This window comes from Phyllobates terribilis, unplaced genomic scaffold (genome assembly GCF_046119375.1).
Source record: "Phyllobates terribilis strain yellow unplaced genomic scaffold, ASM4611937v1 Scaffold_4__5_contigs__length_816908805, whole genome shotgun sequence".
NCBI classification, from domain to species: domain Eukaryota; kingdom Metazoa; phylum Chordata; class Amphibia; order Anura; family Dendrobatidae; genus Phyllobates; species Phyllobates terribilis.
In genome coordinates, this window is record NW_027362764.1 from 101,784,773 (window position 1) to 101,804,644 (window position 19,872).

Here is a 19,872-nt window from a genome sequence, read left to right on the forward strand (position 1 = left end):
AGCTTCCGCCGCCCTTGCTGTGTTGCAGCAGCGTTTGCAGCTTCCGGCACACCGACTGGTGTGTGATGTCCCCACACGTTGGAACTTTACCCTCCACATGTTGTGAAGGATTTGTGAGCAGAAGAGAGCAGTTGTGGAGTACCAGCTGCAACAAGGCTGTCGATATTCAGGTCAGACTCCAAATATAAGACCTCAGGAGAGGACCTGGATGTCTGACATATGTACCATCCTGACAAACTTTGAGGAGTCCACCAAGATGGTGAGTGGCGATGACGCCATCATTAGCGTCAGCATCCCACTTGTCTGTCTTTTGCAATGCTCTCTGCAGAGAATTAAAGAGGAGGCATTGCAGCCAGAGTATGATGAGATGGATCAAGAACCAGTAATGGGCGATTACACACAGCCCAGCCTCATCTCATCCCAACGTGCATTGGGGGACAATGAGGTAGAGGAGGAGGAGGAAGAACAGGAGCTGGTATCATGCGCTGTAGACGGTAGTACCTGTACAACTGTCATACAGTCGGTTCAGCGTGGGTGGCCTGAGGACAGGGGGGAAGAGGAGGAGGAGAGCATGGTCAGTCGTCATCTTGGTGAGGACACGGAAGTCTTGCCCGTTACCAGTCTGGCACGCATGGCTGACTGTTACGCTGCCTTAACCGTGACCCTAGCGTTGTCAAAATGTTGGGTGACAGTCATTACTGGTTGGTGACACTTTTAGACCCCCGCTACAAGGACAACTTTCACTCTCTTATTCCTGAGGTGGAGAGGTCTACAAAAAATGTGGCAGTACCAGAAGGCCCTTGTTGCAGAACTGTTAAAAAAATTCTCATCTGAACACGCTAGCGGCAGGGGTCACAGTTCGTTGACCAACCAAGTCGTACAGGCGAGAGAGACGCAACTCCAATCCAGCAGAGGCAGGGGAACACTGTCAACGTTCTGGGACAGTTTTCTGAGACCCGCCCAGCTTACAGCCCCTGAGGCGCGGGGTACTCTCACAAGGATTGGAAAGTTTCAAAAGATGGTGAGGGAGTACCTTGCCGACCGTACCAGCGTCCTCCGTGATTCCTCTGTGCCTTTTAATTATTGGGTATCCAAGCTGGACACTTGGAATGAACTTGCTCTGTGTACGCCTTGGAGGTCCTGGCCTGCCCTGCCGCTAGCGTGTTGTCGGAGCGTGTTTTTAGTGCCGCTGGGGGAATTATAACTGATAAGCGCACTCGCCTGTCAACTGACAATGCTGACAAGCTGACCCTTATCAAAATGAACAAGGGCTGGATTGTGCCAGACTTCTCATCACCACCAAATGACAGCAGAGTAACATAAAGTCAAATCCACTGTGTTATTTCGGGAGGTGTATTCCCATGCACCGCTTCACACCCACACATGGGTATACGCTTCCTCATTTCGGCTGTATTTTGCTCTTCTCCTTATCCTCAGCCTCCACCACCACTATACCACCAGGGTGACCGTGGTCCGTGTTGCCAGCATTGCAAGTTCCTCCGTCCTAATTTTTGCCAGCTTTTGCTTGGAAGGCATAGGCAAAGACTATGGGAGACCCACTCTCCAATAATGGGAATAATGTTTTTAATATGCTGTACTGCATGGTTCTTGTAAGGGGCATTAAAATTGTCTTGTTAAGCTACTGCGACCTCCACCACTTTTCCAAGGGGCATTAAAACCGTCTTGTTAAGCTACTGCGACCTCCACGTCTCTTCCAAGGGGCATTTAAACAGTCTTGTTAAGCTATTGCAACCTCCACGTCTCTTCCAAGGGGCATTTAAACCGTCTTGTTAAGCAACTGAGACCTCCACCACTTTTCCAAGGGGCGTTAAAACCGTCTTGTTAAGCTACTTCGACCTCCACGTGTCTTCCAAGGGGCATTTAAACCGTCTTGTTAAGCTACTGCGACCTCCACCACTTTTTCAAGGGGCATTGATATTGTCTTTTTATATCACTGCGAACTCCACCATTCTTCCAACGGGCATTGCATTTCCTCCTAATTTTAGTCAGCTTTTGCTTTTCAATGCATAGGCGAACACTAAGGGAGACCCACTCCCCAATAATGGGTAGAAGGTTGTTAGTATGCTGTAATCCACGTCTGTTTCAAGGGGCATTGCAGTTCCTCATAATTTTTGGAAAGCATTCCATTCACTGCTTAGGCCAACAGTGCACAGGAGACCCAGTTGCTATAAATGGAAAAAACGGTTTAGTTAAGGCCCTCTGACCTCCATGTCACTTCCAAGGGGCATTGGAGTGCCTCGAAATTTTTGGTAGGCATTGCACTCACTGCATGCCCTATAACTGTGTAGCCGAACCTCTCCTTTTGGTACAGAAACATATCCTACTAGACATGTGTGGTTGACTGGCCTGATATTGATTTGAATGGTCCCTGTTCCTCCTGCTCTTTCTCCTTTGCCACCACCTCATCCATCATTCATCACCTGAAGCTTTGTTTTAATGGGAGTCATAGAACTGGGATAGTAGCAGGAAAACATCCAGCAATCCTCGGAGGAGGTAGGATATGCGCCAAAACGCTGACCACCTCAGGCCTAGCTGCTACTACATACATGCGCTTGCATTCTAAGAAAACAAAGCAGATGCTAACTTCTATCATCATCATCATGCTCCTCACCTTGGCACTCTCAGCTCTCCTGATGGAGAAGGCAGGGCCCTCGAGAGGAGTCTGGTTCTCTGGTGGGCTCGTCCAATGCTGCCCTAAAGCAGACAGGGCTAAGAAAAGTGTGTGGGGGGGGATGTTCCAAGGAGAAATAAGGGCGGCTGGGGACCGTGTGTGGACACCCGGCCACCGGGCTGCTGGGGAATGAGTATGGATACCTCGCTGCCGAAGCAGCCATGAGGTAGTGGCCAGCTTCGGCCTCCTCCAAACTAAAAGGCCCCATTTCAAGTGCAAGCAAGCTAGCAGTATGGTATTGCAGCCTGGGGGTGGGTGGGTGGCAGGTTGCACACTTAAGCTTGCATTGCAAGGAATGGGGGAGGTACAATTGAACACTGCCCTGGGACAAGGACTTGCACGGGGAGGGATAGTTGCAAGTCTGCATCTTCTGATGCGGAAAGGATCACTTCTGATGGGCACACTTTTAGGCAGTGACCTGGGTGTCAGAGATGCTTCCAGGGGACTTCCCCATGCTGTTCCCATGTCTTTTCAGCACTGTATGCATGTGTCACACAGCACATGGCCAGATAAGATTGTAAAATGTTAAAATGACATTTCCCAGTGAATGCATTTGTCACGGTTGAAAGCAATACAAAAGTGCAAAAACGCATAAAAAATGCTACTTGTGAACATAGCCCAAGGTGTGGTAGAGTATTTTTCACAGGAAAACAGTTTCAGTTTCGTTTTTGAACGTTTTATTGTGAGCCCGTAAAAGTGGCTTAATACCTCTGACCACGTTGTTGACAACAGTGACCTGGGGGTCAGAAATGCTTCCTGCGGCGATGCCCATGCTGTCCCCATGTCATTTGAGCACTGTCACTATCGTTTTGGGCACTTTTTAGGCTTTCTACAGACTGCCGGGGGTGCCGCCGCAAAAATGCTCGGGTCTCCCATAGACTAACATTGGGCTCGTTACTCGGTTCGAGCACCCGAGTATCACGGTGAGCTCGGCCCGATCTTCGAGCACCCGAGCATTTTAGTGCTCGCTCAACACTAGTGGTTATTAATGGAACACATTGGGTCACAGTTAACAGTGGGATACCACAGGGGTCAGTTTTGGGCCCGCTTCTTTTTAACATATTTATTAATTACCTTGTAGGGGGCATACAGAGTAGTATTTCAATATTTGCAGATGACACTAAACTCTGCAGGGTAATCAATACAGAGGAGGACAATTTTATATTACAGGAGGATCTATGTAAACTAGAAGCTTGGGCTGATAAATGTCAAATGAGCTTTAATGGGGATAAATGTAAGGTAATGCACTTGGGCAGAGGAAATAAAATGAATAATTATATGCTTAATTGTAAAACACTGGGCAAAACTGTCAGTGAAAAAGACCTGGGTGTATTGGTAGACGACAAGCTCACGTTTAGTGGCCAGTGTCAGGCAGCTGCTGCAAAGGCAAATAAAATAATGGGATGCATTAAAAGAGGCATAGATGCTCATGACGAGAACATAATTTTACCTCTATACAAGTCATTAGTGTGACCACACTTAGAATACTGTGTACAGTTCCGGTCTCCAGTGTATAAGAAAGACATAGCTGAACTAGAGAGGGTGCAGAGAAGAGAGACCAAGGTTATTAGAGGACTGGGGGGTCTGCAATACCAAGACAGGTTATTACTATTGGGTCATTTAGTTTGGAAAAACGAAGGCTTAGGGGTGACTTAGTACTATGTACAAATATATGAGGGTACTGTACAAAGACCTTTCTACTGATCTTTTTACTCTGAGGCCAGACGGGGACAAGGGGGCATCTTCTACGTCTGGAGGAAAGAAGGTTTAATCATAATCACAGACGCGGATTCTTTACTGTAAGAGCAGTGAGACTATGGAACTCTCTGCCGCATGATGTTGTAATGAGTGATCCACTACTAAAATTTAAGAAGGGCATGGATGCTTTTCTTGAAAAGTGTAATATTACAGGTTTTATATACTAGATTCCTTGATAGGGCGTTGATCCAGGGAACTAGTCTGATTGTCGTATGGAGTCGGGAAGGAATTTTTTTCCCCAATGTGGAGCTTAGTGTTTGCTACATGGTTTTTTTTTGCCTTCCTCTGGATCAACTTGTTAGGCTATGGGTTGAACTAGATGGACTTAGTTTTTTTTAAGGTTGAAGGAAGACTGTTACTAATACCTGTGGACTCAGCCAACTTTATTACTATTTTTTTGAAGATCTAGGAGCAATTCAACTTGTTTGTTCCACTCCTGCAATGCTTCAAAACACAAAGGGGATATCCAGTTTAGACACCTCATTATTTGTATATTATTTTAAGAGTTTTGAGTTCTGTTTGAGAGTCTCATCTCTTGGCCAGAGCGAAAAATGGTTACAAAAGTGGTTCTCCCGAGAAACTGTCCTGTCAGACTTCACACAACCCATTCATCATGTCATTGCATATGCTCTGTAATACTTCATTCCACCTGTTGGAGTGCTGCAGGAAAATGTAACACTTACTAATTAGAATCTCTAGAGATTTTAGTTGGTCAGCGGGGGGAACGCTTTGTAATTATCTTATTGTCAAAATGAGGTTTTGAAAGCAAAGAGTGGTCACACCAAATATTGACTGATTTTAGATTTCTCTTTTGTTCATTCACTTTTTATTTTAATTAACAAAAACTAGAACGCTTTTACTTTTTTAAAGCATTTTTATTGTGCAGCATTTTTTCCTTTCCTGCTGAACACTTTTGCTCAGTAATGTTAGTACTGTGTGCGGGTATATTAAATATCTTGTCTTCCTTTAGACAGATAATGAGCGTGTATTTGCACAGCAGCTTCAGAACAAGCTTCTTCCGGACCACACATATTCTGTGGTATCTGGAGGAGAACCACTGGACATCCCAGATCTCACCTGGACCCAGCTGAAGCAGTTCCATGCCACTCACTATCACCCAAGCAATGCCAGGTACAGTATAGAGGCTCAAACAACTGAATTCCTGTGTCCGTGTGTAACCTAAATTTGGGTTTCACGTCGTGTTTTTTTTTTTATTTTATTTTTTTTTAAAAATCTGCTGTAAGAGGTTTATTTAATTGTAATCTGTCTCCAGGTTTTTGCCACCTAATCAGGGACCCAGATGCCAGCGAAGTGTCACTTATTAGGCTGCTTAATGTAGTTTTGATAAAATCTCTCTTTTTAACAGCAGGAGATTATCACTATAGGACTAGTAAACCATATTCTGAAAGTGAAGCATATTCATGAACTCTGTATAACTCTGCTCCACCACTGACTGGCAGCTTTGTTTATACACTCTGCATAGGCAGAAAACTGTAGTGTGGTCGAATACATAGCTCAAGATTCAGAGAACTGCTAGCTCTGCAGCAGATAAAACAGTGATTTTATCCAAATGACAGCAAGCAGCTCAGTAAGTGACACATCACTAGGATCAGGGTCTCTACCCCTTCATCATGCTGCTGACAGATTCCCTTTAAGCCTTTTGCGCTTTTATGATTTTATTACAGATTTCTGTGCTTTTTATAGAGGTTTTTTTTTTCTACCTCAAGATTTAACACAGACTAATTGGAAGGAAATATTCTGTATTAATTATGGCTGTATGTGTAGAGTATTTGCTTTTATTGCTTTTACAAATAATGATTAAATGTAATGTTGGCAGTATCTTAGGAGAATTATTTATTTTTCTCACTTATATAACGCTATTAATTCAGACATTGTCATCGCTGTCCCCATTGGGGCTCACAATCTGGATTTTCTATCAGTATGTTTCTGGAGTGTGGGAAGAAACCGGAGAACCTGGAGGAAACCCACGCAAACACAGGGAGAACATACAAACTCCTTGCAGATATCCTACTAAAGACAGAGAGCGAGTCAATATATCTTCAAACAATTGAACTGGATCGGTATACTGTGCTATGCCTCCAGTAACCAGATCATGCACGCGGTGATACGTCACAGGAAGTGCTCCCTTTGACCTGCGCGTGTTATCGGATGTTCCGGACGCTTCGCGCTAAACCGCGCAGATACCTGTGAGCATGCGCCGCATTATATTGACTCCATGCACCTGGCGTAAGATATAATCTCCAACGTGCACTGACACATTAGCTCCAATACCTGAAAAAGGTCATTCCGAAACGTGCGTTGGGGCATCAGGGTAGTGTACTTTAGTATTTACTTTACGTTCGATGTGTGGTCACCATGCATGTAACTACTATTTGTTGATTCCAAATGGTTGCACAAGAACATGCAGAATACAACATAATTAATAGATCCAGCATTGCTAGATCTACGTGTTTATTTTGCCTTTAGGCAACAATCACACCCATATCATTAACTTTATTTTGCCTTGATGGGTGTTTGCTGCACATAGGCATAGATATACAAGTTTGGTACTATATATCCTACAGAAAAATTGAGTAAATAGTCAAAAATAGTTTAAAAAGTAAAAAATTTATTTAAATAGACAGCATACATAACAAAGTTTTAAAAATAAATAAAATAGATGTACAAGCAGAGATGTGCACTCACACACTGATCACCCAAAAGGGTGTTTGTAACAGCTAAGTAGCTACCTCAAAATACCTACTGATGAATAACCAAAAGATCATGATCAAAGGATACATATCCCTAAGGTGAAAGATTCCCCCAAATATGTATATATAACTGTATAATATCGCCTATCACGTTATTCTATATAGTGGCAGATGACAGTCCATATAAACAGTATGCAAAACAATACATGAAGGAACACACCATTATTCTCACGGTCAAAATATTAAAGTAACCAAATGAATCATAGTGCATGCATGTGCTGAATTAGGTATGGTAGAGGTGTCCAAATGGGTATTCTATATAAATGCTAAATTATGCACTGCATTAAGTGTGCATAAGGGGATAGCAAGGTAATACAAGCATTAGGGGAAGACACAAATACATATTAAAGCCATCAATATACAGTAAAGGCATAAGGGAGGCATATCAGAGTGCTTGTGCAGCTAGGGAACACCCCTTACGCGCGTTTTGCATCAGCTTTCCCTAAGGGTTGACTCTAGGGTAGCAGCCAGCCTATTTATATCGTCAATCACCAATCAGAACGAGCTTGTAATGGCGCTCATGCTGTCTCCACCGTGTCCGGAAGCCCCGCGGTTTGGCGTCCAATGTCACTTCCCGCCACCCACAACAGACGCGTGTCATGGTGTGGGCAGGAGGAAGCGAGGCTGGCAGGACCCATTGCCACAGAGACAAGAGACTGAGTCAGACATTGCGAGCGCGCACCGCTGGAAAGTGTGAGTTAAGTATGGTAAAATAGAAGGAGGATGAAGGCATTTAAGCGCTCCACATATGGACAGTAAGGCTATGTGCCCACCATGCAGAAATGCTGCATATTTTTTCCGCTTCTCCCTGGCAGGAAAAACAAATGCGGATTTTACATGTGTTTTTCCTGCCAGGTAGAAGCGTTTGTCAAGCGTTTTTGCATGCATTTCTGCATGCGGGTTATCAAGCGTTTTCCAAGCGATTTTAGCACCACTTGGAAAAGTGCTTGACAACTTGGTCACACTATATAAATCCATGCAACCGGCATATATAGTGTGACCAAGTAATAGTTAAAAAAAAGAATAAGTATGGAAAAAAATAAAGATTATACTTACCTTCCGATGGCCCCCAGTATTTTCTCCGCTCCGTCCGATCTCCCCGGTGTCTCGCGGTGGTGTGAAAGGACTTGTGATGACGTCATTGAGTCATGTGACAGGTCATGCAACCGCCGACGTCAGCGGTCACGTGACCTGTCACATGACTAAATGACATCATGTCAGGTCCTCACACCACCGCAAGCCGAACCTGAGACCGGATGCATCGCTGAGGAGGCCGGGGGACATCGGAAAGTAAGTATAATCTTTTAAATTTTATTTTTTTTCTTTACAGGTTCTATGGTACCCAGGTCTGGAGGAGAGTCTCATCTTCTCCAGACCCGGGTACCATCCGCACATTGAATCGCATAATATCCGAATGTGCAAATGTGCTGACACGGATATTAAGCGTTTCAATGCAAGTCAATTGCGGCAATTACGCTGCGTGTCCGCAAAATTAATGGACATGCTGCTTATTTTTTTGCAATGATAATCCGCAGCGGAAATTTCCGCAGCATGTGCACAGCACATGCGGATTATCATTGGGGACCATGGGGCACGTATTACCAAGCGTTTTTTAAGCGTTTTCACTGCTGAAATTCCGCAGCAAAAACGCATAGTGGGCACGCGGCCTAACACTATCTCAATAACATCATTGGACCTCATGATTCTTGAATAAACAACATATATACACATGAAAAAGTGTGGAGGAAAAAAAAATTAAAACAAATATATGTAAAAAATCAAATACTAGTGTTACATATGGATGCAAAAAATATTATAACAGGAAACACAGAATGAATAACAAAAGTATCATGAGAACATAAAAAGTGGAAAGAGAAACAGGCAATGGAAAACCAAAAACCACTGACGGGGACAAAAAGTGAATACATGGGTAAAGTGTAATATATACAGAATGTGATAATGAAAAAAGAGGAATATAATGTGATCCCATGTGGCATCCACGAAAATGGTACCTACGCAGATGAGGTAGTGCGAGTGCAAGGATGAGCCTAATGCCCATCAACCACAAATGTGAAGACAAACCAAAGAGAGTGCACAGTGCAATTGAAGTGTTTTAGTAATATATGGTTCAATCACATACATTTATGACAATACTACTTCTTACAAGTGGAGGAAGAGAAGCAATGTTTCAACATGTGAACATAATACCCAACTCATAGATACAATAAAAAAAACATTCCCAATAGGAATAGAGCATATAGTACAAAACACGGTAAACTGTGTTTTACTCAAAAATAAATATAAAAAAGAAAATACTTACAGAAGGTGACCTTGGACAGATACCGAATGTCGATATGAAGTGGCATCACTTGTGTATATAATATATGCTACTGAAAAGATGGCAACATTCCATCTAAGAGGACGACCATTCCTACTACAGTGCATAAAAAAAAAAGAGCGGTAGGTATTAAGACATAATTTTCAGCTAGAAAGGGTATCCTATGCTAATGAATTAGAGGAGACATAACTTTTTCTATAGGACTGTATATTTATATTTAAGATCTAAAGGGAACGATGCCTAAGGAATGACCCCTTCTGTATATTGGGATGGTCCGGACGCATCACGCAGATACCGATCGGCATGCGCCGTGTTATATTCACTCCATACACCTGATATAAATATAAATTATATTTTATATTTAAAATATTTATTTAGATTTAGATCATGTGTATAGAGTGAATATAACACGGCGCATGCTGATCGGTATCTGTGCGATGCGTATGACGCGCCCAGGGGATGGAGACGACTCGGCGCTCGGGCCTTGTTGTTGCCTGACCTTGGGGGATGTCGCGGTGGTTGGCTCCCAGGCCCGTACCCTGGGGTCACTCTTAAAAAGGGGGGGAAGTTGTATGGGATAGGGAATGTTCGTGACGCCACCTGTGATGTCTTGTGAGGATCACCACCGCTGCGACAGTCCTCTGAGGCCGGTGTTCAGGCAGCTTAGTTAGTGCTGCTCCCCACAGGTGGAGCGGGGCCTCAGGGCAGTGTAGAGAGGGATGCAGGACAGAGGTGACCCAGCCGGGTCAGAGGAAGAATAGGCGCACACACAACAGTTCACTTCAGTACCTTTACTGGTGGTGTTTCTGGCACGGTCCAGGGTACTTCAGGGTGAAGGGTGCATATCAGGACCCAGTGAGCGGGTGTGGGTCCTCCTGTTCCTTGCCTATCCTTGATAAGTTTCTGACCTGCCTGGAGCTAGGTCTAACTTAGTCTCTGTCTTGCACCTGCTGACCTGGTGGTAGGGCCTTCTGCTGGAGATCACACTCCCCGGTCTCTTGGGCCTCCGTGACTCCTGACCCTGGTACGTAATCAGCTTTTGGTGTTCCTGGGACATATAGTTCTCCAGGGGTTCCAGTTATTTCTGCTGGATGTAAGGGATCCCTGCAGACACAGACCCTGTGTCCGGTAAATGGTTTTGGGGTGAGCTGGTTAAGCTCCTCTGCCCCCTATGTTGCTTGCTTACTCCACTCTCCTTCGGCCACGCTCGGGGCCCTCACTAGGCTTCACACTGCAGCAGGCACACTGCGCTTCGCCGCTCTTTTGGCGTCTGCACTCCCTAGGCTCATTAATCTGAGCTCACTGAGTCTGGACTGAGCTGCACTGCAGGCTAGCTTCTGCAGGAGTTCTTCCGATCAGTCTGACCTTCTCACTGATTTCACTCTCTGTGGACTCCAGACTACATACTCCAGACTGAGCTGCCTGGTTCCACCTTCCCTTTATATATCCCTAACGGGCTCCCTCTGCTGGTCTGAGGTGGAAGGTGGAGGTGTGTGAATGCTATGAGGGCCTCTTGTGGAGAAATCCATCCATGCACCCCTCTGGGATCTGTGGCACCAATATGCAGCTGGGCGCCACACGTCCGGACCATAATATATTATTATTATTATGCGCAACATGCACTGACACATTAGCTCCAATACCTGAAGATGATTCCGAAACGTGCGTTGGGGCATGGTAAGGTACTTTAGTATTTACTGTGTGTTCGGTTTGGAGTCACCATGCGTGTAACTACTATTTGTTGATTCTGTATGGTTACACAATAACATATATAATACAACATAATTAATAGATCCAGCATTGATTGATCTATGTGTTTATTTTGCCTTGAGGCAAGTCACACCCATATCAACTTTATTTACCTTGATGGGTGTTGTATATCTATGCCTATCTGCAGCCAAGTTTGGTGCTGTGACCCCCGTACTTTTTTGCTACCTCTCTTTTTACGTCCCATGTACCCAGGCTCTGTCTCCCTCTTTTGCTTTGAGCTCATTCTGTTAACCTCAATTGATGTATTTACCGTATGTGGAAAATTTTCCTGATATGGCAGTGCTATATGGCATGGCCATTTTTTTAGTGTTTTGTACATGTAGATTCACTAAAAATTTCATATATATTTTCCCTGTATTAAAATATATAATTTTTGGACCATGTTAGCCAGTAGATAAAAAAAAATATTTAGATTTGAGAGTCCTCAGTAAAAGGCATCAACCACTGAGAACTCTCAAATCTAAATATTATTATATTTTAATCAATTTTTTGAAGATGTATTGATTTTCTCGGTCTTTGGTAGGATATCTATAACGTTAAGCCGTCTTCTTTTACTATGATATTTATTGTCCTGAAACCCCCCATCTCCATAAACTTACAGGTGTTGCCCTTGGTGGGATTGAACTGAGGACCCCAGCGCTGTAGAGCAACAGTGCTAACCACTGAGCCATCAGTGCTAACCTGTAAAACAGATGTGCATTTGCTTTTCCTCTGCAGGTTTTTTACTTATGGGAATCTTCCATTGGAGCAACACTTAAAACAGATTCATGAAGATGCATTGAGCAAGTTTGAGCGCATTGATCCCCACACTGAGGTTCCTCGACAGCAGAGGTGGAGCAGTGCGGTAGGTTCTTGGTTTTTCTTTTGTCTTTTTTAGAAATGCATCATTTTGCTGTAACGATAAATCTGTTTAAAGGGGTTGTCCTTGAATGCGATAGAGGATATAGGTCACTATTATCTGTTTGATCGGGTTAAATCCACTGTTAGCCGGTCCTGCGATCAACGGAAGTAAATAGTGGCTGGAGCTGGAACAGCTGTGTAGTGGCAGTATGGTTGTATGTGGGAATCACAGCCTTGCTTCCATTCACTTCAATAGGAGCTTACATAGCAGAACCTGAGAACGGTGACTACTGTGTGTGGAGCTGTTCCTCCCTCAAAGCTCAAAGTTCAAAGCTCAATAAGATTACAAAACCAAAAAAAAGTGCTTTAGTAAGTCAGTAAAAAGTAGGTAGGAGTATTTAAAACAAGAAAATGATAAGGGTGCCCATACTTATGCACCACTCAAATTTTGTTTGAATGCAGATTGCACATTTTCTGTTAGTACAATAAACCTCATTTCAAGGCTGAAACATTACTGTGTCCAACAGTTATTACATATATCAAACTGAAATAGCTGTTGCAAAAACACCAATTTTTATAAAACATTAAGCTTAAGATTAATAGGGGTGCCCAAACTTTTTCATATAACTGTACATACACATGTTTAGTGTAAAAAACAAAACTTCATGAGAGTGCTCCTTTAATGGGAGACATGGAACCAATCGTCTCCTGTTTCGGACCCCAGCAATCAAACGTGTAAGACGTATAGTATTGATATGCCATACATTTCAGAAATATTCTATTAAATACAAAAGAACATTAATTAATTCAGAATTATTATTTTTTTTAATTCAGAATTGAATTCCCTATCAGTATGTCTTTGGAGTGTGGGAGGAAACCGGAGAACCCGGAGGAAACCCACGCAAACACGGGGAGAACATACAGACTCCTTGCAGATCTTGTCCTTGGTGAGATTTAAACCCAGGATCAAAGTGCTGCAAAGCAACAGTGCTAACCACTGAGCCACCGTGCTGCCCAAGTACAGCTTTGATGGTGGACTTGCTGTACTTTCTTCAGGGCACTAGATGTGGAAAGTTTTCTGTCATTGAGATGACTATGGTGCCCTAATGACAGACTGGAAAAATGCATCTTCTTCTGATGCTGCGAGCAGCCCTGGATAACCCACGCCGGCAGAATGATATCATCCGGTGGAAGATGGAACCTGTGAGAAGAGATGTAAAACTAATGTAAGTAATGGGGCTCCATATTAGGGGATACTGCTGTGGTGTCATGGTGGCAGGACGGTAAAGGAATTTTATCCGTACAGAGGAATGGGATCATTGTCAGTCATCATACATGTGACAATCCCACCACTGACAGATAACATCTGCTCCACATGAATTATTCTCACTGGCCGACATGAGACAACATAGACCTTATTGTCACACTTACGTCTTCTAGGTTCTTGCTCTTCTACTATTTGGGCGTTTTGCTCTTCTACCAGTTTTAAAGCAGATTTATTCTTCTTCTGAACTGGAAATTCATATAAAAAAGTAATAAACACAAGTTAATTATCATTTTCAGTTATCATAAATGTGACAATCCCACCACTGACAGATCACATCTGCTCCACATGGATTATTCTCACTGGCCGACATCAGCCTACATGGAGCTTATTGTCACACTTACCTCTTATAGGTTGTCCCTCTTCTACTATTTCTGCTTTTTGCTCTTCTCCCAGTTTTGATGCAGATGTATTATTCTTTTCAACTGGAAATTTATATAAAAAAGCAAGAAAAATAAGTCAACGATAAACTACTATAAGATTAGATTCATATCTTTATCTAGCAAAATTATTTTATTTTTGTACCCTATAGTCCTGGGAATCTGGCATTGCACCATAAGGCCTTGTTCACATGAAGCATTTTTGCAGTATTTTTTGCAGCATTTTTTCATTCAATTTATAAGCTATTTTATACAGTGAAAGTAAAAGCTATGAGATTTCAGAAATCTCATGCAGACATTTGTTTTTTTTTTCCTAACGGGATTTGAAAACTGCAATGTTTTTGAAATCTGCAACATGTCAATTCTTTCAGCGTTCTTGCAGTGCCTTTTCAACCACTGAAAGCAATGTGCATGCGCGGGGAAAGGCCAAGGAGCGTCTGAGCATGCGCACTATAGTACTTTAATCTGCCCTTAGCAGGGCAGAGAGAAGAGCACCTGCTCAGAAGCAAAATGAAGGACACTCTGTGAATGATATAGGACGCATCATCCACAAAGCAGAGAAGGAGAGCGGCATCACAGGAAGAGCGGCGGCTCCGGACCAAGACCAGTGACGCCCATCGGACCGGACCGCACCATCTGTGAGTATAATAAAAGGTCTTTATTTTGTTTTGCAGGGCGGCTTGGAGACTTATATACAACTTTCCAGAATGCTGTAACACAGGGCTGAAAGGTCGTGGTTTTAAGTTATATGGGAAAAATCTGGTGACAGGTTCTCTTTAATATGACATTAATAACAGCAATGTTCTCATATAATCAATTACATAAAATATTTGTCTAACATTAAGGGTATATGTAGGGTCTGTTTGGGGCCTGATGGGGCCATGGGCACAGTACTCAGTATCAGTATCAGGCACCAGCTGTATGACCCCTTATATCTTTTCATGCACAGCACAAAAGATTGAGTATTTGATACATTGAAGTGTTGTATTGTTGATGGTTTTAAGGGCGCAAAAAAAGCAGTGATCTTCTGAGCATTTATGTAACATTCACATTACACCTTTTGATCATTGCCTACAACAAGATGTCTTATAGACCTGCACATACCTGACAATGGGGGAGAGGATGACTTGTTTTCAGTAGTCAAACACTGAATGTCACCATCACTTATGCTAGGAGAAGATTCTTTCTGCCTGTTTGGTACAAGAAAAACAAATAAATTACAAGTGAATGCAATTAAAAATACAAGAACTCCTGTCTGTAAGGGAAATTAAGACACTTGGTCAAAATGGAGGGGATACCTTTCACAGGGCTCACTTCCATCAGCAAGAATGAAGAATAACTAGTAATAAAGGGCTTTAATGAACTGAAAAAGAAAGGCTGGTCACAATGATCAGCTGTTATCACCAGCGCTATCACAAGCCAAATACCACAGTCATCAGCAATCATGGGGTGGTGGGTTCAGGATTTAGTCTTGTATCATATGTGTCTTGTATTTGGTGTTCTGAACATATATAAGTACTAAGCCCCATAATAATAATCTACTCACACGTCTGAGTGTTTTGTGCTGGTCTCTAGGGAACAATCTGGAGATGACTCGCGTTCTTCTTTGCTCATTGTCCTGCTATTGGTTGTATATAGCTAAAACACACAGAGTAAAATTAAATAAATATATTTGTAAACAATTTTAGTTACAGTTTTATGGATTTACTGATCACATACTTACCATAGACAGTCTTTGAGAAGAGGATACATAGTTTAAGCTTTCTGGCCAGTCATTCACCTCACTTGCGTCACCCTCATCTGAATCTGTATGTTTGGGTCTCCTAATGCCAACTACAAAATACAAATATTATCAGAAATTATTAGTATAATTACAGATAATCACCATGTTATTGCTAATAATGGACACATTTTTTCAAATAAAATGGAAGACGAGACAAACCGCAGCATGAGCTAGATGACGTCTCAATCTACTTACTAGGAAAGTAGTGGGTGTCCACCTCTGATACTAAATTTGGCTTAAACAGTGGCTCCTGATTGTGAAGGTTCTCAAAGTCTAACTCCCTCAGGAATGGATGACTCTTGATCTCATTTGCTCCTCCTGAAAATGGTAGATAAGAAAAAATTGATACAGACAATGTCAGGAAGACTGCTCTATATCTGTACACTGTATGTTAATTGGAACTGAAGACATTGCAGAGCCAAAATATTCTGTAAGTCATAGCATGAAGAATGAGGAATGGACAAGAAGGTAAAGCAGAGTCCTCCACGCTGATCCTCACGGAAATTATATTTTTGTCAGGACACAGAGGAGTTATAAGTTACATTACCTGTTCCGAGTCTATGTGCTGGATTTTTCCTGAGGAGCTTAATCATGATGTTCTGAGCATCGAGAGGAAGAGCAGAATTGCGAAATTTCCTAGTGATTTCATCTGTTATAAAAAAAAAAGTAATAATTACAGAAAAGAAAATCTCTACATTTACTATAATTTAAACACATTATCAAAAAACAACAAGTAACTAAACCAAAGAATTAACCTAAAACCGAACCAGTTACTATGACATCACACAGCATTCAGATTATTTTACTTACTCGTGATGATACTGTGGAAAATAGCACTTCTGCAACGTCCTCTAAATGGCACATGCCCAGTTAGAAATTTATATATGATGATCCCTATTGACCACCAGTCAATAGGCCTTCCATAGCCCTTCTGTAAAATGACTTCTGGGGCTACAAAACAAAAGGTGCCAGTCGTCTGGAAACCAACAGAACAATGAGAAGATGATCAATGAATATAATTGTGACAAATAATATCAGTAGAAACATTTTCTAGATGAGAATATATCAGAGAAGCAGAAATAGATCAGATCTGTAAAGAATAAGTTTCTGTAAGTAAAACTGACCCCATCATCAGGGAACTCTCTGGTGATGTCCACAGTTGAAGCCTTGTATATGTCTGATGTTGGTCTCATGAGGCCGAGTTTTGAAAGGCCAAAATCGGTGACTTTAATATGTCCAGTTGACGATATCATGAGGCTGTAAAAAAAAAGATATTGTCAGTTTTAAGTAATAACCCATAGACGGTATATCAAACTATAACTGTATTTCCCTTTATTATCCCACAGGGGTCACTTACTTTCCAGGCTTCAGGTCTCGGTGCACCACACCATAGCTGTGCAGATATTCCACAGCAAGAACTGTTTCTGCAATGTACATGCGGGTCAAGGAGAGGGGTAAAGGACTATATAACGTCATAAGACTGGCACAGTCTCCTCCTAAAGCAGAAAGCAAATATGACAGGTGAGGGTTTGTTACAATGTAAATTACACATGATGAGTGTGAATGAGAGATAAGCTGAGACATTGGGGCAGGGTGTCAATAATGGAGATACACTGTGTAATGTAGAGCGTATACTGTATACTGCAGAGTAATCCTATATAAAAAGGGAGGTGAGCTCTGCCCGCTGCCGGTAACCTCCTAGATTGCACTGTCAATCTCCGACAGCGGCATTTACAGCACACGGCCCGGAGGCGAGCTGCTCCATGCACTCATCACCCCCCATTCCATGTCTATGGTTTGTTATGGCTGCTGGGGGTCTGCGGAAGACCTCTATTCCTGCCATTATGGTACTTCTGTGAAGACCAGTGTGTAGCTTGGCTTCACAGGGGACCAAGATTTGCACCATATGCTGCAATACCATGGTATCGCAGTACATAGTAAAAGCGGTTATATGATAACAAGTTCAAGTCCCTCATGGAGGCTAAAAAATAAAGTAATAATAAAAATGTTTGGGTAAATAAAATATAAAAATCACTTTTTCCCCATTAAAACTAAATAATGAAAAAAAAAACAAAACTCAGAACACATTGTAGTGTTTTGGTTTCTTCCTATTGCATTTTTTTGTGATGTTCGGGCAATGAAAATAATTTATCTACTACAATGTGTTATCAATAAAATCATCAGCTCGCTTAGAAAAAAATAAGACAATAAAAAGCTCCATTTGCTGAAAAAGGAAAATGTAAATTTTCCTTTTTTTTTATAAATTTCCAAGGATTTTGTCAACATAAAATAAAACATATTTATATACATGTTTGGTATGACTGAAATTGTAGTAACTTGTATAATTAAGATACCAGGTCATTTCCATCACACAATGAACACTGTAAAAATAAAACTTAAAAAACAATTGCGGAATTGTAATTTTTACATAATTCCACGGCACTTGGATTTTTTCCCCACTTTCTAATACATTCGATGGTAAAGTGATCAAAACTACAGATCGTTCTACATAAAAACACGTCATGCGGCTATGTGGATGGAAAAATACAAACATTATGGCTCTTGGAAGAATGGGAGGAAAAAGCGAAAAACGGGAAATTGTCAGGTCAGGAAGAGGTTAAAAAAATCTGTCAGAAAGATTTAACCCTCCTAAACTGTTTTTCTGAACATGTAGGTCAATGAAATATAAATACATTGGTCCCTTTATATATTTGAGCAGATATGGGTGGATATTGATACAATGGATATGTCTTACCTGCTTCAAAGTCCATGACCATACACAGATGTTCTTTAGTTGGGAAGGAACAAAACGTGGAGACCACAAAGGGACAATCGGAGAATATTGCGATATCCCTTTCTAGATAGGCCGATTCCAGAAACATTGGATGATGCAGGTTACACCTGGATTGTTTCTTCATGGCGAATACCTTGTTTGTGTCCTTATGACGCACTAAGTGGACGGCCCTGTAGAGGAGAAAAATCCATAATTTATAATAAATTCCTACTAACAGTCTGTCTATATGTCAAATGATCCTCTGTACTAATAGTTAATACTAGATGTACGGCCATCACTAGAAATCAATGTCTGGAAATACATAAAATATCACAACATAAATGATCACTTATGGAGGTTCTCATCCATGTCACATCCCAACTGAGCTGACTAGATGTGGACTAGATGACTAGATGTGGATTACATCTACTCCAAAGTGGTATCAATAAGAATAGCTCGCCACACAAAAAGCAAGTCCTTACAAAGCTCTATCGAACGAAAAATAAAAATGTGACAGGTCTTGGAAAACAGTAACATTTAGATATGGATTTATATACAGTAATTTCACTATGGCAGGACTTATAGACAGAGGCATCATCATAAGCAACTTGTGAAAAATGTAGATTATACAGAAAGCTCACCCAAAAGTTCCACTGCTGATCTCTTTGATCTGGTTATAGTCGCTCTTACTTGGCTTTCTCATTGGGCTCAATAATCCAGTTACAGCCTAAAAGAATAAGAAATGACAATAAGACATAAAAGATGCAGGAAAATAAAAAGCTCCAGATGCAGGAACTTCTCCTCTACATTATGTCCCCACTGATTACACTGCAGCTGATGTAGAGGACATGATACAAGCAGGACGCTCCACAGACACTATTACATAATAACGGGATCCGTACTTTTCGGATTATAAGACCCATTCTTTTTCCCAAAAAATTTTTTGGGGAAAAGGGGGGGTGTCTTATAATCCGAATGTAGCTTATTGGGAGGGGGCGGCTGCGGTGGAGCAGGGTCCCAGGAGGAGGGGTTACTGCTGCAGGAAGCTGGCGGCGGCAGGAGTGGGGCGATGCTGCAGGCCCCAAGCTGGAAGGAAGGGGTGTTTGGAGGTGCAAGGCTGCGGAGGGCCGCGGGCTTTAAGAAAATGTCGGCGGAGTCCCTGCACTTCCTATTGTTTTCATTGGGATGGACTTTGGGAAAATGGCCGCATCCGCAGATTGAGATCTCGGCTCCCCACTCCTGCCGCAGCCAGCATCCTGTAGCAGCAACCCTGCCCCCTGGGACCCCGCTCCACCTCAGCCGCTCCCCCCCCCCAAAAAGCCACCATAAAATCAGACAATAACAATTTATTTTTTACAAAAAATTTTCTCCCCAAAATTTTGGGCGTGTCTTATGGTCCACAAAATATGGTATATCATTCTACTGCAGCGGAGGATAAGGGAC